This window comes from Chiloscyllium plagiosum, unplaced genomic scaffold, assembly GCF_037043375.1.
Source record: "Chiloscyllium plagiosum isolate Xiang-an unplaced genomic scaffold, Cpla_swu_hap1 HiC_scaffold_35, whole genome shotgun sequence".
NCBI classification, from domain to species: Eukaryota; Metazoa; Chordata; class Chondrichthyes; order Orectolobiformes; family Hemiscylliidae; genus Chiloscyllium; species Chiloscyllium plagiosum.
The window spans coordinates 37670005-37696410 of NW_028270173.1; the positions used below are offsets into that span (position 1 = coordinate 37670005).

At 39.4% G+C, this 26406-nt stretch overlaps 1 pseudogene; it reads right to left on the reverse strand.

The window, feature by feature from the left end:
- Positions 1-6381: 6381 nt before the first annotated feature.
- Positions 6382-7802, reverse strand: LOC122541223 (muscarinic acetylcholine receptor M2-like; annotated as a pseudogene).
- Positions 7803-26406: the final 18604 nt, after the last annotated feature.

Below are 26406 nucleotides of genomic sequence, written 5' to 3' on the forward strand. Positions count from 1 at the left end.
AGATGTTGGTACACGTGCTGACGTTTTACAGCCATTCAGACTTTTGTTTCTAATTTCCAGCTTGTGTAATTTGTTGTTGCTGTTTATGTAAGTGGAACCATGTCCGAACCTAAGAAGTGTTTCTTCAAAAATTGTAACCATTTTGAGAATTCCCAGCCATGTTTCTTCTGGAAATTCCTGGATAAATGTAATCTTCATGTACTGTAAAAACTGCCAACCAATGGAATACTCACAATTGTTTTGTTTATTGATTAATCGAATAATTGCTTTGAAAGGATATGCTACTGCCTTCTTGAACTGTTCCCTGAACTTGAACTGAGTTATGCCATAAATAAATGCATTTGAACAACAACTTAGATCCACGAGCATAAATCGCGCTGGTCGGAAGTTAGAGAAAGAAACATTATAATATTTCAGATCAGTTCCTGTTATGCTGCAATTAAGAAATCTAAAACGTATAAGAGCCAAAGAAGAATAAAATTGCCAGATATGGTGAAGTGTAAAATGATAGATTTGCATCTGTTCTCCATCTCTAGATTCGCTGTGTGTCTATGACCTCTCAGTTTTCTGCGGACTTGGCTGGTCACTAAAATATACCTGACTGTTAGAGTGTTGAGCAACAATATTAAAACATATGGGAACAGTGGAATTAAAATCTTGTCAAACAAGTTAAACATCAGCCATCCAGATTCAGTCTAATAGCTTTGCTTAAACTTACAGAACCAGGGAATATTGTTAATTATCTCTCCCGCTTCCACGATAAAATAGAAGGGAACATTCTTTATACTTATCAAAATGCAGGTTGCCGTTAGAACCATAACTGCAGTCTTTTCAGTGCAATATTTTGCTCTCAGACTTTGGGAACAAATAACTACAAATAGATCAAAGGCAAATGCAACAGTGAACCAGACAGAACAACCTCTGGCTGTATCAAGCAAAATAAGAATAATGCTGCAAACTGGGCTGATATCCAGGAAAGAAATTGTGAAATAATATGAATTGATCTGCAGCAGTACGACTCCCATGATAAGGAATTGTAGATCCGCCATTGCCATGGCCACCAAATAGCAAGTGGTGCAGGTGGAGAGGCCACATTTTCCCCTGGACAGGATCAGAATTGACACCATATTTGCTATAGAAAGAGAAGAAAGTACAATAAATATGGTGGATTCGCAAACATGTTCTGTTAGAAACCCCAGAAAGTAATAAGAGCGTTTCAATAAAATAAGCCAGTGTCCGAGGTATGCCAGAGTGACAATATTTTCGAAAACTGAAAACTGACTCCAGCACATGGAGACTTCAGGTGTAATACTGTTGGAATGAATACCACTCCATGGAAACAGGTGACCATTTAACTTTGTTAAATCCGTCGACTGGGACTATCAAAAACAGGGTCAGAGCATTGGAGAGATCTGTTTTCAAATACATTTGTCTTGATTCACTGCAGTTCCTGATCCACATCAGTTCAACTGCACAGTGGTAAATCGACCCAATAACAAGTGCTCATTCGAATCATATACACTACTTCACTATTCGTTGAATTATGCAGATAATTCAGTCTATCTTCCATCCGAGAGCTGCCTGTGGCAATAGGTGATTAAGCTGGATCCAACATTTCATTGTCGTCAGTAACTGATAAATTTGTGAGTCTGTGAGTTGCAAACATATGCATTTTCAGTTGAGGTGCTACAAAAGAACAGCAGAATTCATTCGAGACGTTTAATTTCATTGAATGATAACTCTGCTTCTAACAGTTACCATAAGGCACGCATTTAATAATTTCAGCAATACAGGAGCATCACAGACTACACATATTCATACTTGAAGTTGCTTACCAGGTACACCAATAACAGCGTGTAATATATTTTCCCGATACTGTGAAAAGATTCCATTCGTTTCTTTATGAGGTGTCCCATCATTCTTGAAATAGATAAATCGACTAAAATTTTCCCTGAACAGATGCATACCATGAGGCTTTACTTTGTAACCTGTTGTATTTCCACAGGGACATTTCAGGTCACAGCATCATTCACCTTAGTTTATTCAAGAATGACGAGCAAACAGAAATGACCACTGATTTATCTCCATGTTGTGATAGAAACAAATGTTGTGCTCACTTTATTTTGGACAGCAAATTCCTTCACGTCAAGTAACAAGTGAATATTGGTAAACGTGCTGTTGTTCATTTAAATAAGCTGAGGTCTATCTTTAAACATTGATTTATTTCAGTGATCACCTTGTTTTTGCTCAGAGATTAAATTCGAAACCTGTAGTAGCTCTCGAGTTGCGATCATTCATTGTAATTCTTTTCACCCAGTCAAGCAATTTAAGTGGTCATTTTCGTCTCAGACTCCTTAAACCGATTCAACAAATTCGAATATTACAATCCTCGGCTACTGCAGCCCTTCACATTGATATTAAGCCTAATGTTGAATTATTTATTATTCTTAAATAGGGTGTAGTTATCCAAGTCACTATTCTGGTAATTCTGCACTGAGTTGATTGTGAACAAGAGTTTTGGACTTGTATAATCTATGTCGTGCAGGTGCAGTTAGTTGTTCTTGCAGGATCAGGGCAGGGATATGTCCTAAGCCACTGAAGGATGACAGATTCATTGCTCAGTTCGGGTAGAATGTGACTTAGAGTTGAAGCATCTGATATTGGCTAGATAATGGTATTCGCATGCACTTACCATACCTTGTCACTCTTGATGGTGAAGGATGCTGGTTTTGGAGTTTGCTAAAGTGCGTCGTGGATGTCATTACAAACGGAGAAAATTCAGATGAGCTCAGTTGGCATGGTTGCTTTGTGAAGAGTGGAACAGAGTGCACTTTTCGTATGCAGTGAACCATCGACAGTTTTCTATTTATATGTATTTATGAAGACAATACTGCGACTGCTAACGGCTTTAAGTGTTTAAATTAACTGAGCAGGATCAAAATAGAATACAGATTAGAACTGCATCAGCAGAGATGAATTGTATAAGTACCAGTCAGTCTAAGAAAACAAGGCAGATAGTGCAGGTGTCCACTCAGTATATTTGTTTGTTTATCATGCCAGCGACTGTATGAAGAGATGGAGCATTTAATTTAATACATAGCCTTTGAATTGGAAGGAAGGATTGTGCCAGTTTCCTGAGGAATTGTGACAAGGTTCTGGGACAGGTAGGACGTGTGCAATTTGGATGTGCTAGAGTTGAACGAGATTGAAATTGCTATTTGCAAAGTCTGAAGCAATTTTACGAAACACTCACATGGGATTAATGCACATTAAACTATTTGAATTTATGTAGAAACCATCACTTTTAGGAATTCAATCGCTCTTCATGCTCACAACTACAGTATCCACATCAAGTTGACTCTTGTCACACACAATTTTCATGTGTCATTGATTATTTGCAATTTCTGACCTAACGTGACAGTATAATTGATTCTGGGCCACATTTTACGAAGTTAAGCATTGCTCTTAAATATTACATTCGCTGGTTTTGTCTTTCTGCTACAATAATTAACTTGCTGAATGATTTCAGTTTCTGGCAAATGCCATCCAGCAGCAAATGTTGATAGATAGTGATTTCGCAATGGCAATGCCAGTGAATGTCATAAGAGAGGTGATTAAATTCATCTATCCTTGAGACAAACATGTCCTTGCACTTCGATGGTGTGTCTGCCTCATGTAGAATTTCCTCTTGAGACTACAAACCACTTTGTGTCTTTTGGTATCTTTCTACTTTCAGATGAGAGTTGCATTAGTAACTGAGGGTTTGGAAATGAATTGAAGTTCGAATAGTCATCAGGGAGTACACCGACTTAGTTTATGTCAAAGATGAGACAACTGTTTCTCGGGTGACATCAAAAACAGATGCTTTAGTGGCCGCTAGAATTGTATGTTCCTTCACTGTTTCAGGATCACTCATATTACAAGGCTTCTCCATGATGTTCTGCCGTTGGTTTCATGGTATACAGAGAGGGCATTGGCGGTGGTGAGCATTGAAAGATTGTGGTTAACTTTATGGCAATGAGACAGCTGGAAAGAGGGATGATGCCCTCAATCAGATTTCAGGGAACTCTGAATGCGATCAAAAAGCAGGACTTCCAAATCACTAATTGAACCATTGCTTCCAGTCACCACTCTCCAATCGAACCGAACGTTTCAATAACGTGTTAATATCTCTTAATTCAGCAATAGGATAACATTTAAAAATGCACACAAAACATTTTTATGTTGCGTTATTTGGTGTTGAATATTTTATCAAATTTATTATTCAATCCATTCATAATAAATTTCCAACAAGAGCAGACCTACCATTTCATGCAAACTTTATCACTCAACAGGATGTTAGAACATAGAACATAGAACATAGAATACAGCGCAGTACAGGCCCTTGGGCCCTCGATGTTGCGCCGATCCAAGCCCACCTAAACTACACTAACCCACTATCCTCCATATACCTATCCAATGCCCTCTTAAATGCCCATAAAGAGGGAGAGTCCACCACTGTTACTGGCAGGGCATTCCATGAACTAACGACTCGCTGAGTGAAGAACCTACCCCTAACATCAGTCCTATATCTACCCCCCCTTAATTTAAAGCTATGCCCCCTTGTAATACCCGACTCAATACGCGGGAAAAGGTTCATACTGTCGACCCTATCTAACCCCCTAATCATCTTGTACACCTCAATCAAGTCACCCCTAAACCTTCTTTTCTCTAGTGAAAACAGCCCCAAGTGCCTCAGTCTTTCCTCATACGATTTTCCTTCCATACCAGGCAACATCCTGGTAAACCTCCTCTGCACCCGTTCCAATGCCTCCACATCCTTCCTATAGTATGGCGACCAAAACTGCACACAATATTCCAGATGCGGCCGTACCAGAGTCTTATACAACTGCATCATGACCTCAGGACTCCGGAACTCAATTCCTCTACCAATAAAAGCCAGTATGCCATATGCCTTCCTCACCGCACTATTTACCTGGGTGGCAACTTTCAGAGATCTGTGTACATGGACACCAAGATCCCTCTGCTCATCCACACTACCAAGTATCCGACCATTAGCCCAGTACCCCATCTTTTTGTTATTCTTCCCAAAGTGAATCACCTCGCACTTAGCTACATTGAATTCCATCTGCCACCTTTCTGCCCAGCTCTGCAGCTTCTCTATATCCTGCTGTAACCTGCCACATGCTTCCTCACTGTCAACAACTCCTCCGACTTTCGTATCATCCGCAAACTTGCTCACCCAACCTTCTAACCCCTCTTCCAGGTCATTTATAAAAATGACAAACAGCAATGGTCCCAAAACAGATCCTTGCGGAACACCGCTAGTGACGGCACTCCATGAAGAAACTTTGCCATCAACTACTACCCTCTGTCTTCTTCCATCCAGCCAATTCCTAATCCAAACCTCCAACTCACCCTCGATGCCATATCTCCGTATTTTCTGCAGTAGCCTACCATGGGGAACCTTATCAAACGCCTTACTAAAATCCATATATACCATATCTACCGCTTTCCCCTCATCAACCTCCTTCGTCACCTTTTCAAAGAATTCAATAAGGTTTGTGAGGCACGACTTGCCCTTCACAAAACCATGCTGACTATCCTTGATCACATTATTCCTATCCAGATGTGCATAAATCCTATCCCTTACAATTCTCTCTAAGACTTTGCCCACAACAGAAGTGAGACTCACCGGCCTATAGTTACTAGGGCTATCCCTACTCCCCTTTTTGAACAAGGGAACCACATTTGCTATCCTCCAGTCTTCTGGGACTACTCCTGTAGACAAAGAGGACATAAAAATCAAGGCCAATGGCTCTGCAATCTCCTCCCTTGCTTCCCAGAGAATCCTAGGATAAATGCCATAAGGCCCAGGGGACTTATCTATTTTCACCTTTTCCAGGATTTCCAACACCTCTTCTCTACATACCTCAAAGCCATCCATTCTACTTATTTGTGACTCAGTATTCTCATCGACAACAATGCCCTGTTCCTGAGTAAATACTGAAGAAAAGTATTCATTCAGTGTCTCCCCAATCTCTTCCGCCTCCACACGCAACTTCCCCCTACTATCCTTGACTGGACCTATTCCTACCCTAGTCATTCTTTTATTCCTAACATACCTATAGAAAGCCTTAGGGTTTTCCCTAATCCTATCGACTAAGGACCTTTCATGTCCCCTCCTTGCTGCTTTTAGCTCTCTCTTCAGGTCCTTCCTGGCTACCCTATAACTCTCAATCGCCCCAATTGAACCTTCACGTCTCATCTTGAGATATGTTTCCAGTGTCATATGTAGGAGACGTCTACTTGACCATAATGTCATACAATTGGCATATCTGCTTACATTATTTATTTATCATTCATATACCTGTGATTTTATCATCTTGCTGCAACAAAATTCTTGTATTGGCATAACAGAAGATATTTGAAGGTTTTTTTGAAAGTATTATTACAAAGTGCATAGCAGACCGGGTTGATGGCACTATTGGTGTAACACAACCAATATCCTAGGTTCCAGACTATATTTGGGATAGAGACTGAATAGAATGTGTCAACGAGCAGAATGGAAACATATGGGGTCCACGTGATAAGAAATGTTAACACAATAGCCATGACGGTCCTTGTCACTTTCTTCTCTCGGGATACACATACTTGTGTTATTTTAGTATGCATCTTGCATGGATTCATGGTGGGATGGCCCTCTTTGCTTTCTCTCTCATTCGTGTTAGTGTTGGTGAAATCTGACACTGTTTCTGCTGTGCTGTAGCAGTCGCTAGCAGTGTGTGATTGGCTAAGTATCATTACACAAGAGAGATTGGTATTGGCTGCTGGAAAGTGACTTTCTCTGGTAGAAATATTTGTGCTTTCTTGGATTTTTCCTCCTTCATTTGGCTTGATGCCACCGAACTAACTGATTTTCTCTCATTGGAAACGACATTCACCTCTCTTTGGACAAAAGTGTCTGTTGTTGATTCATTGGATAGTTTGCTCTTCAGAATTTTAACATGCAGCAACCATTGGGAAACATTTGTTACGATGTTGCTCATTAGTTTTGTTGGCTTTTACTGAAAACAGTTGAGAGGTAATGTGTTCTTGCACGATTCAGAGTATTCCTTGTTATCCTTTATTCGACTCTTACTGGCATAGGATATGCAGACATACAAGACAACCATAATGACAGCAGGGAGATAGAAAGCCACTTTCAGAACAGCCAGAGTCATAACTGGGTTTGAAAGGAATTGAATGTAACATTGACCTTCATGAACTGTGCGCTCCCCCACAATGAAATGCCATAAGAGAATGGAAGGAGCCCACAGGACGAATGGCAGCACCCAAGCAGCAGCGATCATCATCATTGCCTTCTGAGGAGTCCTTTTCATAGGATAGCTCAAGGGCTTTGTGACACAGAAGTAGCGGTCAAAGCTCATGACAACGAGGTTCATAGATGATGTATTATTAAGAACATGGTCTAAGGCAAGCCATAAATCACATACGATTGGGCTCATTGGCCAGTAGCCAAATGCATTGTAAACGGTGTATAGACTCATGCATATTACAGCAACGATCAAATCAGAGAAGGCTAAACTTAAAATAAAATAGTTGTTAATAGTCTGCAAATGTCTGTTGAATGTGATAGAAATAATGACCAGAATGTTTCCGATAATTGTTACAGAAATTAACGATCCTGCCAAAATCACAATGACGATTATTTCAAGATGCTTGTGAGAATTAGTTTCTTCAGTATGAAACAAGTCAGTAAGGTTACTGAGAGATTCCTTTATCGCTGTTGTATTGATCATAGTTTTATGCTGATGAATAGTTAGGAGAAATGAATCCTAAACAATGAAAAGAAAATGAAAAGTTAGGAAACAGATGTTGGTTGTGGCAGTTTTAATGACAAATTGAGTTTAACACACATAACTATCTGCACTTACCATTTTCAAACTGTTGGTCAGGAAATGTGTCGTTTTAATACTGACTTTTTGTCAGATTCACTCAAGGATTTTGCCTTCGACAATCTGAGTGGGTTTATAACTCACACCAATTGACATTTATGAATAGGTGGCCTACTTTGTTGAACTGCTGCTGTTTATTAGTTGTTAGTACACCAACAATCGTGTGGGAGGGAGTTCCAGGACTTTAACCCTGCAACAGTGAACAAACAATGATACATTTCCAAACAAAAATGTTAAGTGGCCGAGTGAGTGGCTGTGAGAGGACCTTATAAATGGTGTTTCCATGTATCTTTTGCCCTTGCTCATTTGGATGTTAGGTACGAATGGTTTTGACGGAAAAGCCAAAAGAGTCTTTTGGAGAAAGTGAATGTTTATAGGTGTGGTGCAATTCAAAACGGCTGCATTTTAGTGGATGCTTTCTATTTTGCTGATTGATGTCAAAACCGCATACTTCCTGGAAAGCGTTGACTACTTATTACCTCTCCTGATCGTTGTCAGGCTTTCCATAATCAGGATATCAATTACTATATGCAGGATGCCTCGTTTCTAACTTGAATTATTGTTCCCAGTCTTTATATGGTTAGTCAAGTTCAGTTTCTTTCAAATACTAATTCCTAGATATTGATCTTGGGAGATTTAGTGATTGGAAATGGTATTGACTGGTAGATTTCCTCTTGTTTCAGGTGACCGCTGCATGTTACTTGTGTGATATCTAAGTTTATTGCCCATTACCTGCCCAACTCTAGATATTTTCAAGATCTTGCAGTGTTTTGGCACAAACAGAATTTCACAACTGAATGTAACACAGCATACAATCATCACTGAGCACCCCATTTATAATATCCTCATGATTGCCTGTCCATCGATGAAGCAATGGAATTTAATTGGGGGTAGGAAACTATCCTGAGCATCCCCACTAGCGATCTTGTGGAACTGACGTGATCCACTTCCAAAAATATGTCCAAGTCAAGTGAATTGACCATGTTAAATTGCTCAAAGTGTTAGGTGAGTTCGTCAGAAGGAAATAGGTCTGGGTGGATTACTTTTCGGAGGTTCGGTGGGGACTTGTTAGGCTGAAGGGTATGTTTCCATACTGTAGGGAATCTAATCTACTAACCAGCTGATAAACCATTGCCCACCCCGCCCCAATGTCAATTAACTCTAGATTACCTAGAGTTCGCAGACGTTATCCTCTGTTGAAAGCTAGTATCAAAGCTAGTCGTTTCCTGCGAACTTCAGAGTTTCAAATTTGCTTTAACCAAGAGCCATAAGAAGGTCAGTGACTAAATGAGAGTCATAAACAGCTTATCGTGAAGGACACTCTCTCATTAACCAATAGTTTATGTCTAAGTTGGTAGATAAGTAACTTTTTTGACTTGAAGGAATTTGGTGTTCAATGACATTGCAAAGTATACTTTTAATTCAATTGCTCCAAAATATGAAGTAAATTAACGTTATACTTTTGCAAATCTGAAGTGAGGTTGAGACATATTTAGTTTCTTTGTTTACTTACACTTATAATTCGAAAAGAATGAATAAATAACATTATTTTTAAGAAAAGGAAATATGTTATTACCTGTGTATATATCAGAAAATATTAGATGCACTAGTGCTTACTCTCTTTAACAGAAAGTCCAACCATTCTATAATACAAGTTATCCTTCAAAGGCAAATTCACTTCTGTTATAGTGACATAAATCTGAGATGGAGTCCATTCACGGATGTGTCTTATAATTCAAAATGGTTGGCAGTGTGATATTAACAGAGACGCAATATTTGGTTTCAATTGTTACGTTTTTTTTAAAAAAAATGTTATGCAAGTAGCGATAAATACAACCCGAGGATAATTTTCCTAATAAGGATTTTTCCAAAGTGAACAAGGGAATTACATTACATGTTTGGCCTTGAAGGTAGTCTGTAGGTAGGCTTCTGCAGTAAAAGAAACATAAAACTCCGTAGCTTATATAGAACACAGAACATAGAACAGTACAGCACAGAACAGGCCCTTCAGCCCACGATGTTGTGCCGACCACTGATCCTCATGTATGCACCCTCAAATTTCTGTGACCATATGCATGTACAGTAGTCTCTTAAATTTCCCCAATGACATTGCTTCAACAACTGCTGCTGGCAACGCATTCCATGCTCTCACAACTCTCTGTGTAAAGAACCTGCCTCTGACATCCCCTCTATACTTTCCTCCAACCAGCTTAAAACTATGACCCCTCGTGTTAGTCATTTCTGCCCTGGGAAATAGTCTCTGGATATCGACTCCATCTATGCCTCTCATTATCTTGTATACCTCAATTAGGTCCCCTCTCCTCCTCCTTTTCTCCAATGAAAAAAGTCCGAGCTCAGTCAACCTCTCTTCATAAGATATGCCCTCCAGTCCAGGCAGCATCCTGGTAATTCTCCTCTGAACCATCTCCAAAGCATCCACATCGTTCCTATAATAGGGCGACTAGAACTGGATGCAGTATTCCAAGTGCGGTCTAACCAAAGTTTTATAGAGCTGCAACAAGATCTCACGGCTCTTAAACTCAATCCCCCTGTTAATGAAAGCCAAAACACCATATGCTTTCTTAACAACCCTGTCTACTTGGATGGCCATTTTAAGGGATCTATGTACCTGGACACCAAGATCCCTCTGTTCCTCCACACTGCCAAGAATCCTATCCTTAATCCTGTACTCAGCTTTCAAATTCGACATTCCAAAATGCATCATCCCGCATTTATCCAGGTTGAACTCCATCTGCCACCTCTCAGCCCATATCTGCATCCTGTCAATGTCCCGCTGCAGCCTACAACAGTCCTCTATACTGTCAACGACACCTCCAACCTTTGTGTCGTCTGCAAACTTGCTGACCCATCCTTTAATCCCCTCATCCAAGTCATTAATAAAAATTACAAACAGTAGAAGCCGAAGGACAGAGCCCTGTGGAACACGACTCACCACAAACTTCCAGGCAGAATATTTTCCTTCTACTACCACTCGCTGTCTTCTGTTGGCCAGCCAATGCTGTATCCAGACAGCTAAGTTCCCCTGTATCCCATTCCTGCTGACCTTCTGAATGAGCCTACCATGGGGAACCTTATCAAATGCCTTGCTGAAGTCCATATTCACCCCATCCACAGCTCGACCCTCATCAACCTTTCTAGTCACATCCTCAAAGAACTCGATAAGGTTTGTGAGGCATGACCTGCCCCTTACAAAGCCGTGTTGACTGCATTTAATTAAGCCATGCTCTTCCAGATGGTCATAAATCCTATCCCTCAGAATCCTTTCTAACACCTTGCAGACGACAGACGTGAGACTTACTGGTCTGTAATTTCCGGGGATTTCCCTATTTCCTTTCTTGAAGAGAGGAATTACATTTGCCTTTCTCCAGTCCTCAGGTACGACTCCAGTGAAGAGCGAAGATGCAAAGATCTTCGCAAGTGGCGAAGCAATTGCATTTCTCATTTCCCAAAGTAGCCGAGGACAAATCTTGTCCGGGCCTGGCGACTTGTTAATCTTAATGTTTGACAAAATTTTTAACACATCAGCTTCCTCTATCTCTATCCATTCCAGCATGCACACCTGCTCTTGAAATGTTTCATTCACTACAAAGTTCGCTTCTTTCACAGAATGTCTACAAAGTTAATTTCATGTCTTTTAAATATATGAGAAAGAACAAGATTGACCAGTTGCATAAGCATGAATGATGAACCCGCATTTCAAAGTATTTTATTCGCAAGACAAGAAACAGAATACCAGCAAACAAAGAAATCTCGTCAGAAAAAGCGTGGCAGATCAGGCAGTGAAACAAATGAGTTGTAATAATTCAAGAGGAGAGGCTTAAAAGTTAAGGGTTAGTGGTGCCTCAACAGTGAGCGCAGATTGTAGCACGTACGAGAAGGAAAAGATTTGAAAGTGACAGACGAAGGAAAGGAGCAGCGATAGATAAACGAATCAGCATGCTTTAATCCGCACAACCGAGTGCATCATAGCAGCACGGAAATAACAAAACAATGGCTTCACAATTTTCTATGTATGCTTGGAATGAAGTAGGTACAGGAAATCAAATTGGAAATAAATACTGAGAAAATCAAATAATTTCTAAAGGCAGAATACCTGCATCAAACAAAATCTGAAGTCTAAAAGCTACGTTGGTCTTTATAAGAACGACAGACCTGAAAACGATGTATCATGTAGATGTTTAAAAAAAGTTTACTCAGAAGCATCAATAGGTCACATAATTGATGGACAGGTGGTCGTGCTCTTTCAAGGGTCCCAAGGAGAAACTGCAGGATGGAAAGTCATTGCATATACATTTCTTCAGATGAACGGATATTGCTGAATCTAAGCAAGAGACTCAATGAAATCCTAACTGGTTCTCACATCACTAAGACTTCATGATGCAGCTCATGCATTTATTAAGATATATATAAGTCTTCAATTAAGTTGATACTTGAGAGGGGGTGTGATCATTCGGCTGGATGATTCTGAGAAAACAGCTCAGCACAAAGTTGTAGCGCAGAATAAATATCATTTCAGAATCTCTACCAAAGCTACTCCTGTGTAATTATTTGCTTTGCTGACAATCCAGCTTTTCCAAATTTTATCTGTACAGATTTTGAAGTTATTTGTTCATTTTATATGATGTCTCTCATTTTTAATTCTAAAATGACATCAACATATCATCCTTTGTTAATATCATTTTTGTCTCTCACTTATGTGGAATATAGACCATAATTATCAGGCTTTATTGTTCTATCTCGTAACATGAACAACTGTTCTGTCTACTGTTAGTTGACCAAAACTTCATTTCTTCACTTGAACACAGAAGGTCAGGGCAGACGAATTCATTAAGTAATCTAAATGTACGAATCAAATTGTTTGTGTATTGGAGAACAAGATATAGATGGAAAACAATCTGACTTAACATGAAAACAAATCTTTTATGTAGGTTAAAAAGATCTATCTTCATTGTCTTAATCGAATTCCCAGTGGAAATTCCACTGTGCTCGCAACTTAAGCTGATTTTTAAATTTCTTCTCGAGTTCCTCATTTTGCTTTGGATCAGGTCATGTATGTTTCACTATTTAATTTAAGGCACTGTAAGGAGGGTATTGCTCGGCTAACAATCCAACACAGATGGTAATGCTATAGTGACATGGGTAGCAGCTGGTGGATTTCAAGTTAGCTTAATGAATCACGCCATTACTCCAAATTCTGCAATTGTGCTTGTGAAACCACTGTCAAATGTTATGCAAACAGATCTGTTTCACTAATGTCCATTCGGGAAGCAATTTGCCTGCCTCGTGATATAATGTAAATACAAACCGAGACCAATAGCATTGTCATGAACTCTTATATCTCTGTTGTAATTATCAATTGAAAGTTCTGAATGTAGGTAGACAGATAGAGCGAGCGCGAGAGAGAGAAAGAGAGAACGAGTGAGAGTGAGAGAGAAGAGAGAGAGAAAGAGAGAGAGAGACCTAAACCAAATTCAAAAGGGAAGGAAACTGGTTGGATCGCCTCACTGTCACGTTGAGGGGACTGAAAGTATAGATGCAACAAAGTTATTTTTCCCCTTTATGGAAGAGTCTAGGAGTAGGGGGATTCAATACCAGAGTAGGCAAAACCATAAAAGGCATAAAAAGATGAACACAAGTCGGGCGCTTCGCCCTTCAAGGTTATTTGCAAATCAATAGGCCCATTGCTGTTTTAACATTCTTTCATGTCGATGATTTTGTGCTTTCACCATAACTCTGATTCCTTTACTGATCAAGAATCCATCTCAACATGAGATAAACACAAGGACTGTCCTCTCCTCTGACCCCCACCTCTCCACACAGCTCTTCGTGGCAAGGATTTCAAAGATTTACAATTCTTTGAGAGTGGGGATGTGGGAAAGAACACACATGAGGTGCCTGCTGGTGGTTAAGTTTTCACATTATAAATCAAAATTTGTCTTGTCAGAATGGCAGAAGTGTTTTGGCACAGAAGGAGGCTTTTGGCTCATCATGCCTGCTCGGGTGTGTTAAATGAGCATCAAAGAGGAGAAAGTGAGGACTGCAGATGCTGGAGATCAGAGCTAAAAATGTGTTGCTGGAAAAGCACAGCAGGTCAGGCAGCATCCAAGTAGCAGGAGAATCGACGTTTCGGGCATGAGCCCTTCTTCAGGATTCATTTTCAGAAATGAGCATCAAACCCCGGTGTCAAACATAGTTGAACCAGCCTCCACCATAATTCCAGGCGATGCACCCCACATGCAAATAATTAAATGGTCAAAAAAACAACGCTAATTTTGCAAGATGCAAAAAAAAAAGTTGAGTTCAAGCCCTTTCCTGCTATGTTTCCCATAGCCCTGAACACTTTCTTTTTCAGATCAAAGTCCCAATGCTATTTCAAATGAATCTGCCTTTAATAGAATGTGTGCCAATAGATCCCAGCTCCCTTTGCTGCTGACAAGGCAAACGTGAAATCCATGACTTCTTATGAAAATGTGTATTATTCTGCCTCTGCTACCAGTCCCGTCTCTGACAATAAAATGATAAATTACTGTAAATGGCTCTGCTACTCCAAATCTCACTTTAATCACCGTTCTTTACTGCCTAACATGCAATGTTCCTTACCATATGAAGATATACATTTACTGTCAGACAGCCTGTTCAACAGATCTTTCTTATCAGTTTTTACCCTACAGATTGTTGTTTCATTCAGCAGAACCCTGTAGCATATTCCACCTTGAGAAATGCAGATGTAAACGGCATCTCATAGTGGAAGTCAATAACAGGGTGTTTGTCTCTGAGACTCTTTCTAAGGCCAATAAGGTTTATTCCATGTCCCTGCCCACTGTGCCATATGTTATTAGTTCTTGATCAACAAATTGGCAAACTGATGTTCCAATGCAACCATTACGTGTTGTTCCACCATCCCTTTCCACAGTGAACTTAAGCCCCAGATCATGCATTTATGAACGAAAGAAAAAAATCCTTCATGTGACTTGTGACTTGTGTCTTGTGTGTTAATCGGCTTAACATTCATCTATCCGATTGTCAATTGTCCATGCATTGGAAAAGAATCTTGCACACGATGGATCCTTATGATGAGCAGTTACATTTGTCCTAAGACACAATACTGTATTTCTGTCTTCAGAGTCTACAGTTACAGCAGGAACACACTATCTCTGAGGCAAATTAAAATTATCCATAATTTCCTTTTTGAATTGTAGAAGGGCTTTTCCATTTGTAGTCAGACTAAGTTTGAAGTTGAAATTTTAAATTATTGCTAAAGTGATTAAGATTAAAAGTCTGTTAAAGGACATACTTGCAGAATATTTATTCTAACCTGTTAATTTGGCGCACATTCTTCACTCTCGTCTTTCATTCTCTAAAGCTGTCCTCATAACCATCGATTTATTTTCAAGTCCCAATTGCTCATTAACAGAAATGTATACGATTCAAGTCAAGCACTCAATGTCGTATAATTCTGAACACTATTTGGATTACTCCCCGATCTCTCTACTATTACCCTTACAAGACTTCTCTGAGCCCTCACCAGTCTCGCTATTTCATTTTTGTTACGTCACAGCCAGATTGTTCTGCTGAGTGAGAATTATCATTCAATCAAGACTGCATATTAAAATTCTGTCCCTTCAAAATGGAGTGGTAGTTTGCATAGCCTTAACATATTGAGATTCACTTGTGTGGCTATCCTATAAATTATCTAACATCATTTTATTTCTCTGTACCACCTTAGCTTGCAATTTGCAAAGAATATGTGAATCCGTTTGCTTTGTTACAAAACATACCACCTAATATGATTATTGAACGTCTTTTAATAACTATGACCTGATTCTGTGGGTTTTTAATGTTGTCCTGTTTTTCGTCACAGTCATACTCAGTATCAAATATTCCCCACCGCAGTCACACTCAAATGCTTTGATGGAGAGTTGAGTGAACATAAAATAAGTTGAAATTTGCTGCTATGCTGGAAACCAGTTCTTCTCAATACATGAGCATAACATGTTGAATAATGCAACATTTGAAAAAATTTTCAGCAGCTCTCTGAACTGAGTCAAAATAACGACTAAATGTACTTTTCTATGTAACAATCGAGGAGCTGCAACATGAAACCTGTTTCATGGACAAATTAAAGTATCCATAATACTTCTACCCTAAGATCCACATTCTAGCCCATTTAGAATTTATCTGTCATATTGGTTCATACCAACATGAAGTTAACAGCGATAGAAAGCATTAAAGTGATGGATTTCCTTTCTCATTCCATCTCTGGGCGTCTGGGACTACTCCTGTTGCTGAAAACCTGGATTCTCCTACAGCATCCGATAATCAATGATGTGTGGCTTACAGTGATAGCACTGATCAGCAAAATCAGAACATATGGTGCCTCTCGGGTGAGAATATAATGAAGATGGTCAGTAGTTATTATACCTGAGGATAGAATAAAACCCAAAGCGAAGAGCTTACACTTATTGGCGAATGCATAATACCACGCAATATTCTTTAAACAGTTGGCACAGTTTCAGTTACCGCACCTGCCAATATTGTTTTCTTAGTGATACATTTGTTTTTCCCCTTCTAGCAACAAATTGCAACAAAATGATCTGTGGCAGTGAACCTGACAGAACAGTTTCTAGTTGCATAAAACAGGGCATTGTCTATTTCACATAAGGGGTTGCAGTCAATGACTAAACTGCTTCCAAAATATTATCAGAACGCGCCTCAGCATCAAATCGAAAATAATTACGGGCAAATGCACTCTTGCCATGACTATCTTGTAGTATATAATGCATTTGCAATGTTTGCAATTTCCCCGAGATAGAATCACAATTGTCACTGTTAACTGTGGAGAACAGAGAGGTAAACTATGCATCAACTTGCATACAATGCTGCCAGTTTCCTGAGCACGGACAGAGACATACCAAGAAAAAAAACTATTTTGTAAAATGTAGCATTGCTTTCATACTGATATTGTACTCTACTTATACTAAGCTATTACTTTCCAGTTGAAAAATAAGAAATGACCCTGACAAACAATTGCAAGGCACCTTCTTAGACAATCGATGTTGGTTGAAATACAATTTGTTCTGATCAGAGCACTTCTCTATCCTAATGTGACTACATGAATTCTACCATGAAAAGAACAAATGCAAATGCATATGCATTGTCTATCTCTTGGCTGTTTCTTTTTCCCCTCTTGATCAATTATAATCCAATTGTTTTGATATGGAACAAAACCTCTGTTTTCGTTTGTGATCAATTTCAACAACAACAACTACAAAACAAAGTATTGGAAGCATCCAACGCGTTCCAATTCCCTAGAATCTGTGGTCACAGAAAACCTGCCTCTCAACTCGAGCGAATAGACATCCTTCCATTTTTATCAACTAAATAATAGACTAAGAAAAACAATAAACAGACCACTGAATCAAGGTAGTTATTTACAAGACTGGCATTCACAACTCCTCAATATAAACCAACAGAGAATGAAACGTTCAATGAGTTCTATCTCCAACATTACTGTTGCAGTTTTCGAAGTAACAACCATCAATTAAGCAACTTTTCTTTTCTCTGGGAGACGCATGGCACTAATTTCAGTGTCAGTGGAGTGTAGAAAAAGTAAAGAAATTCCTTTGGGCCAATTTAGGAAATAAGATGTGGCCATAGTCCCTAGGATATTGTATCCAGAGTTATAGTCGATGGAATACGTCCAATAGATGATGAATAGCCAATAAATAAAACTGTCAGAAGATAAATTAAATAATTTTACATTAGCTACAGGAAATGTTAGTCTTCTGCTCTCATTGGAAGCAAATACGTGTATTTGCTGCAGTTAGAAGGTTGGTACCACAACGGATGTAGTTTCAGAAAGTCCAAAGCAGATGCCACTACAGCAATAAGCAAAACTACAACAAGGAATACTCCACACTACGAATGTGGAATGGTTTTGCATATTGCACTTGAGGCAGGCAGCATCTTTTCCAAATCTGAATACAGCCGATCGTGTCTTCTGACCAAAAAATACACCTTCTGAGTTTGTGTTTCCATAATTCAGTAGTATCTACAACCATCTTATCTAGAGGACAATGGCTACAAATAGTTGTCAATAATGATTAAATGGTCCATAGTAATTGTAAGTTGGTAATGCAATAACAATAGCAACGGACAAAATAACAAATGAATATTGTTGCAGATCGACCTGTTTATTGTACATTGCAATGTAAACGCCTACGTTTTGAAAATGGCATTGAAGCAGCAGGCAGGAAAAACATTGTACAGAAGAGGGACATGATAGAATTTTGTCTATTAAACTGACAGTCGTCCTCACCTAAGGCAGTCAGCATATGAATTACATTAATACAATACTTGCAAATGGATCTATTACATGCCAAATGAACACATCAAATTATTTCTGGGAATCAGTTCACACTTGTCCTAATATTAGCTAGTCTAGAAACAAAACATTGCGATGAGATCAGTAAAGGCATAAATAATCTGTGCTGGATTCTGCGTATTTAATGCAACACATATCAGCAACTACATCTGATTCTTTTGTCCTGAGAGTTTCACAAAATCAAGCATCATGTATATTTATCTAATAATCTATTTTCCAATCTGTGCTGGACTTGTGCAGAATGTTTAAGTATGCATATGCAAATAGCAAGTAAGATAAATTTTGAAGTGATGATATATCATTCAGAATAAACAGAAGTCGATGCAGTTAGTAAATCAACTTAAATAAAAGAAATCAGTGATACCAAGGTAGTGAAATTTTACCGAATGAATAACATATATGAATCGGCTATGTTAAATGTCTGAGAGCAATAAATTCGTGAAACGTGGTTCATACAAAAGAAAACACAATGATTAATTAGGACACTTACCAGGAACACCAATAACAGCAAGGATGTGATAGAATGCAATTTCAAAGTTCAGAATGAAATGATGTACTATCCAATGATTCATCTTTGAGCAGTCACCAATCCCTGATGGTGCCACAGGTGCTGCTGCCACTGTGACAAATAGATGATATGTTGAATGGTGTCCTTTTATAACAGAAAATTGGAATCCTCCAGTGGTACAATTCTGTTCCGTGGAGAACATTGTTACTTCCAGATAAGCAATGCACAGATTTAGTTGATACATTTCAATCTAAGACATCTATTGCCACAGTATATCTTGAAGTGTATCTGAAATGTCAATTTGAATATTTCTTGAAAGATCCACTGTTCTCCCATTATTAAACACAGCCCAAAGCAGTCTAAGGTTCTCTACATCGACATCTCCCTTGTGAAAACAATGGTTTAGTGCATATGTTATTCTTTGTGTTAAGATGCAGTTTTGCAACCCCGATGTTGTATATGACCCCTGGAACACTGGCAACTCTGCTCCCGGTGAAGAACTTGTTTAAAGGAAGAACATAAATTGTTAAAATGTTTCTTTATCTTGTGCGCCATATTCTTGATCAGCTCCTATTGCTGTTTCACCACAACTGTTCCAAAGAACCCCAGAACAGTCAAGATGGAGAGGACCGGCACATAAACAAGTTCGTCCATATCACAGTCTGGAAAACTCTAGAAATAGAAAGACAAATTGCTGGAGAAACTCAGCACATCTGGCAACATCTTCGTAGAGAAGGCTGAATAACTCTTTTAAAGCCCACCCATATGGCATTATTTTGTCGTTCAATGCTCTGACGGGTGAATTTTAGTTTACAGTTGAATCCACAAGAGACTTATGAGTCACAGCAAAAAAGAGATTCATGGTGACCCAGAGATGGACCAGAAAAATGAAATCTATTATTTTAATCTTCATAATTTCTACCAAGTTCACAATGTTGGTTTGATTTGTTTTGATATGATTTATTGTTTTTGCATGTAACTAACCATAGGGCAAAGCTTTGTTTTGTGAGCAGTACAGACAGATCATAAACAAGGGCATAGAGATAGAATCGTGGTCAGATAGAGTGCGGCATGCAGGTTACACTGCAAACAAGGTGTGCAAAGCAAGATAAACATTAGCAAGATCAACATTATTTGTAGTAAGAGAAATTCATTCCTTAGTCTGAAAAACAGCAGGGAAGAAGTTGTTTTTGAACCTTTTGGTGCATGTGTTCAAACTTCTGCCTCTTTTGCTTGAAGAAACAGGTTGTAGGAGAGCGTTACTGGGATGGGCGTATTTGTTGATGATATTGGATGACTTTCAGCAGGAACATGAATTATACATGGAGTCCAAGGATGGGAGGTTGGGTTCCGTGATGGTTAGGGCTGTGCATGCAAACTTCTGTACTTTCTTATGGTCCCGGGCAGAGCTGTCGATATACCAGGTCGTTATGCACCTCTATACGATGTTTTCTATGTTAAATTGGCAAATGTTGGTGAGGATCTTTATGGGCAGTCCGAATTTCCGAAGTCACCTGAGCAAGAAGAGGCGTTGTTATGCCTTCTTGATCGTCACATTTATGTGGGAAGTCTAGGAGAGGGTATCGTCAGTCCAAAGAACCTGTCACTCAGGACCCTCTCATCTCAGCTCCGTCCTTGCAGATGATGGCGTGTCCTCCACCTTTCTTCCTGAAGTCGATGATCCATTGATTTGTTTTTGCCGATATTGAATGGATGGCAGTTCTCATTGCACCACGATGCCATCCCCTTTCTATATTCTGATTCGTTCTTGTTTGACATTCATCCTCCCCTAGTATATCATCAACAAATGTCGATGGCGTTCATTCGGAATTTGGCTACACTGTCATGGATGTGCTTGCAGGACAATAAAGAGCTGGGAGTACTTCCATATTGTGGCTTGCACGTGTTACTGGGTTCGTCTTTTATAACATTACTGTTATCATCCCTAAATATCTTCTACATATCGTAGCTAAATCTCTGTTTAGCTGGTTAATCCAAGTTATTGCCAAATCACATTTACTTATGGCATAACTGAACCAAATTCATATAACAGTTAAATATTGCAGGGAATATCCAGCTACATCAATTATTAAAATAATGCAGAAAGGAATTAGTTAAGTACAACATAGATACGGTGATATATATAAGCTTAACTTTCACACAAATGTGCAGAGGTGTGGAGTTTGGAGGAAATTAGAAGTTGGGGTGGAGGTGAGTTTGGATTATATTAGATTAGATTTTTTTAGATTACTGACAGTGTGGAAACAGGCCCTTCGGCCCAACAAGTCCAACCGACCCGCCGAAGCGTAACCCACCCTGACCCATTCCCCTATATTTACCCCTTCATCTAACACTACGGGCAATTTAGCATGGCAAATTCACCTAACCTGCACATTTTTGGACTGTGGGAAGAAACCGGAGCACCCGGAGGAAACCCACGCAGACACAGAGAGAATATGCAAACTCCACACAGAGAGTCGCCTGAGGCGGAGAATTGAACCCGGGTCTCTGGTGCTGTGAGGCAGCAGTGCTAACCACTGTGCCACCGTGCATTTCAGGAGTTTTAAGAGGGAAGATGTTTCCTGAATATTAGAAGGGGGAGTGTCATGCAGAATTCCATAGATGGGTCTTAAAAGGTGCTGAATGAATATTCCTCGTTTGACTCACTATTTTTTCCCTGTTGAGATGTATTCAGAATGTGTTTTCCACTCTAACATCACTACAGGGCTTACGTCACCACACAGATTTCAGATGTTCAAAGGAAATTAAGCATGGAAAACGAATCTTGGTTTGCCAGTGACATTCACATAATCTTCACTTCCAGAACTGGTTCAGCGTATGCTGCCTCTCGAGCCTCATCTGCCATTTAGTAATCTCTTGATTTATCTGATTGTAACCGGAAATCCACATTCTCCCAAGTCTTCAAAGCCTCTCAGCTTCTTAATTAGCCAATAATCTTTTCATCTCTGTATTATAAATTGATTGAACATCCTGCTGCCGAGGAAGATTGTTCCAAAGACCAATGCTACACTGTTGGTTACACATTCACTTTATCTCTGCTTTAAGTTCAGAACCTCATACGTTAATTCAACAATTCCTGACTAAGTAATTTGAAGTAATTGAACTGTGTGTACTTAAACATCTCTAATAACAGCTTCTAACATTTTGACCATGGCATGTTGCTGGGAATCAAGAGTGAGCAGAAACCTCAAGGTCAACAGACAGCAGCAGTAATCTAACTCAGGTAGTGAACAATGTATTGTATAAAGTTTCAGTCAATATAAAAAAAATCTATTCGTGCAGTGATTCTTGTCTTTTTTAATATCAATAGTTTATTATTTTGTGCCCTTGACATTTTCTGCAACACTCCTCATCCTCAGTGTAGCAGTTGCAATGGGCAGTAATCACGTATCTGAAGATTAACGTTATTAAATTATTCTGAACATTTGTGATAGGTGATGCACAAAAAGCATTGAATGAGCGCTTATGCTATTATTATGTAATTCATAACGATCTCTATAGTGCACACTAATGATTAGATGTAGGGCTGGATATTAACAGGACTGAATGGGATGCTAACACAGAGAGGCAGCAAATAGATTTTGCTGATGGGCCATCCTGGAAGAGTTATCTCAATCAAAACGACAGAACACTCTAGTTAAACAATGAGGAGGTCATTGAGGAGTGGGATATTTTAATGAACTAACTGTTTCAGGAGCAAAGAACACAGATGAAAGATTTTTGCAGCCTTATGAGCACGTATTCAGGAATCAGATGGGGATGACTCATATTATTGTGCATGAGTTGGAAGTAGGGGATGCTGTTCTGATAAAACAACACCACGGCAGACTTAATCCTTCCAAAACAATACAGCAGCTGTTATCATCGGCGTTTCTTTTCTGCTGGCTGAAAATCTCCCTGGGTTGTCTTCTTTCTTTTAATACAATGACCTTTCATATGAAAAGGCAGCTTTGATAGAGAGTGTTTCGATGTCAATTACCCTGTCGATGGGAGTTACTCTGTCGATGTCAAAATACTTGAACCTCCCACATCTGATCGTCTCATTGGTTCAATGTTGACAAAATGATAAAGTCGAAATCGATTGTGTTTTAGTATCCCAGAGCATAAATTAAACTGATTGGTTAAATTCGAAGTATTTCCAAAAAAGGCAATCAACTCAGGCATCTATTTCACAGATAAATATTATATATTTTCAATAGTCTCATAGTACACTCTGAGACCGCGAGTTCATCATATGGGAGATGTTTAGGAGCACTCAGTGCAAAACAGCATTCACTCTCAAAGGTACGTTACACGCCTTCAACTTCATATCAACTTGATCCCTCATTCTACCTATGTCGGTGTTACCAATACCACAACGACCTCTGGCTGCTCACTGCCCCCATCAGAAATTCATACAACCACTGAAAGACGTCATGACCAGGCACTGGGGAGGCGACATACCATGTTGGAGACTCGAACACAGCATCAGAAATACGTGAGTCCCCACCTAACTAGCGATCTTCTGAGAGATTATTCTCCCTTTCATTATCCAATTACATTAATTCAACATAGCTGTCAATGAGGAGATTACCCACAGAAGGTCCTTGCACTTACCTTCCTGCCAATACTGCCATATATCAATTTATCTGACTCAAGCTGTGGTGTGACCACATCCCCGTAACTATCGTCTGTCACAATCTCTGTCCACAGTATGCTCCTATGCTCCTCAGCTTGTCCATTTGCTGCTTCGACCACATGATGCAGTTGTGAGGAGCTAAAGCCCAACACACTTCCTGCAGACATAGCAATCAGGAACAGGAGGTGCACACCACTGCCCTAACTATCATTTCTGCCCCTTTATGCTAAGAAAGATAAAAGAGTCTTACTTTGCCTCGACATTTCTCATCTTACTAAGTGAAGCCGAGTATTCACCGAAACCCGCACATGTACTGGCCAGCAGCACTACTACCCGACAGCAGCCCCGCTAAAATATTTTCTTGGTCATTTCCAACTGACAGCTACTTAAATTACAATGCAATCTTAACAAACAGTCCAGTACCTTCTCCACGAGAACAAACGTCCGAAAAGCCTCTCTCACTCTCTTCTGTTGATATTGGTTCGGGGGTGGGGGGGGGGGGGGGAGGGGAGGGTGGAAGGATGGAAATACTACAATAGCGTAATGTTTTGGGCTGACTCTTCCTTGACACCGGGTTCTTCCTTGCACCATACATCTGTCTGATAATTGAGATAACATCTCCAGGAAGGCCGTGAGCAAAGTCTTCCTGCCACCCTTTATTAACAAACATCTCATTCAGTCATTTTAACATCCATTCCTATACCTAAGCTTTACTGTGTACTACATAGAATATTATGAATTCCACAAAACACACTGTTTAGTCAGTGCTTTTTTTTTGCATCGCCTATGACAAATATTCAAGTTAATTTAATAATGTTAATCTTCAGGTATGTCCTAACTGCCCATTGCAACTATTATATTGAGGATGAGGAGTGTTGCATAAAATATCAAGGACAGAAAGTAATAAAGTAATAATAATATGATAGTAATTACAATATTATAATACAATATTAAGAGCTTGAGAATATTGTCTTATTGTTATATTATCTTATTCACAGTGTAGCAATGATTATTGGCTACTATGCATTATTCACAGCCTAAGATTGATTGTACAGTTGCAGTGTGATATGTAGTGCATGAGAGTGACTATACACTGTATTTGTTATTCCGGGTATGAGTGACTATATACTGTTACTGTGTTATTCAGTTTGAGTGTTGATTTGCTATTATAATGTGTGATTCAGAGTGTGACAGCAATTATACAGTTATACCATTGTCATTACTTCATTATCAGTGTACATGATTAAATACTGTTTATAGTATGGCATTTAGCTTGTGAAAGTGGTTATAAATGATTATGTTATGCTTATTATTGTGAAATTGATAATGCATTGTTATGTGGTATTATTTAGTGTGAGAGTGGTTATAATGTTGTGATGTGATAGAGTCATCGCAATGTACAGCATGGAAATAGACCCTTCAGTCCAACTCATCCATGCCGCCAAAATATCCCAAACTAACACGCCCCCCTTGCCAGCACCCGGCCCATGTCCCTCTAAACCCTTCATATTCATATACCCATCCAGTTGCAGTTTAAATGTTACAATTGTGCTAGCCTCCACCACGTTCGCTCGCAGCTCATTCCGTGCATGCACCACACTCTGCATGAAAAAAGTTGCTATTTCAGTCTCTTTTATATCTTTCCCCTCTCACCCTAAATCTATGACTTCTAGTTCTTGACTGTTCCACTCCAAGGGACAATACCTTGTCTATTTATCCTATCCGTTACCCTCAGGGTTTTGTAAACCTCTATAAGGTGACCTGTCAGCTTCTGACACTCCAGGGAAAACAGCTCCAGCCTGTTTTTACCTCTCCCTATAGCTCAATTCGTTCCGCCCAGGCAACACCTTTGTAAATCTTTTCTAAACCTTTTCAAGTTTCACTACATCCTTCTAAAAGGAAGGAGACCAGAATTGCACACAAAGTTCCAATGTAGCCTTACCAATATCCTGTACAGTCACAACATGACCGCCCAATTCTTATATTCAATACTTTGATGAATAAAGAAAAGCATACTAAACACCTTCTTCACTATCCTATCTACCTGCACTCCCATGTCTCCTTGTTAAGCAACACTCCCCAGTACCTTGTCGTTAAGTGTATAGGTTCTGCTAAGATTTTCTTTCTCACAATGCAACACCTCGCATTTTACTAAATTAAACTCCATCTGCCGATCCTCAGCCCATTGGTCCATCTGATAAAGATCCGATTGTAATCCGAGGTAACCTTCTTTGCTATTCCACTACACCTCCAATTTTGGTGTCATCTGCAAACTTACTAACTATACCTCCAAAATCATTTAAACAAATGACGAAAACTAGTGGACCCAGCACCGATCCTTCTGCCACTCCAATGGTCACAGACCTCCAATCTGAAAACAACCATCCACCACCACCTATCATTTGCCTTCGAGCCAGTTCTTTATCCAAAAGGCTAGTTCTCCCTGCATTCCATGAGATCTAACTTTGCCAACCAGTCTCCCATGGGGAACCTTGTCGAACGCCTTACTGAAGTCCATAGAGATCACTTCCACCGCTCTGCCCTCATCAATCCATTGTGATGTGATATTAAGAGTTTGCAAGTGATTATTCAGTCGCAGCATATTTTTTACAGCTTGCGGCTGATTATATACTGTTATCCTGTGTTAGCCAGACTGCGAAAGTGATTATATACTATTCTATTATTTGAACACTGTTTGAGAGTGATTATAGACTGATATGATGCGTTTTTCACACTAACAGAGTCATTATGCACTTTTGCAGTCTGAGATTCAAACTTTAAGCGTGATTACAATCTGTTAGTGTGTGCAAGTGAATGTAAACTATTATAGTGTTTGTTCACAGTGCGTGGATGTTTCTTCCAAATTGTGGTGTGCTTTGCATGGTGTGAAAGTGAG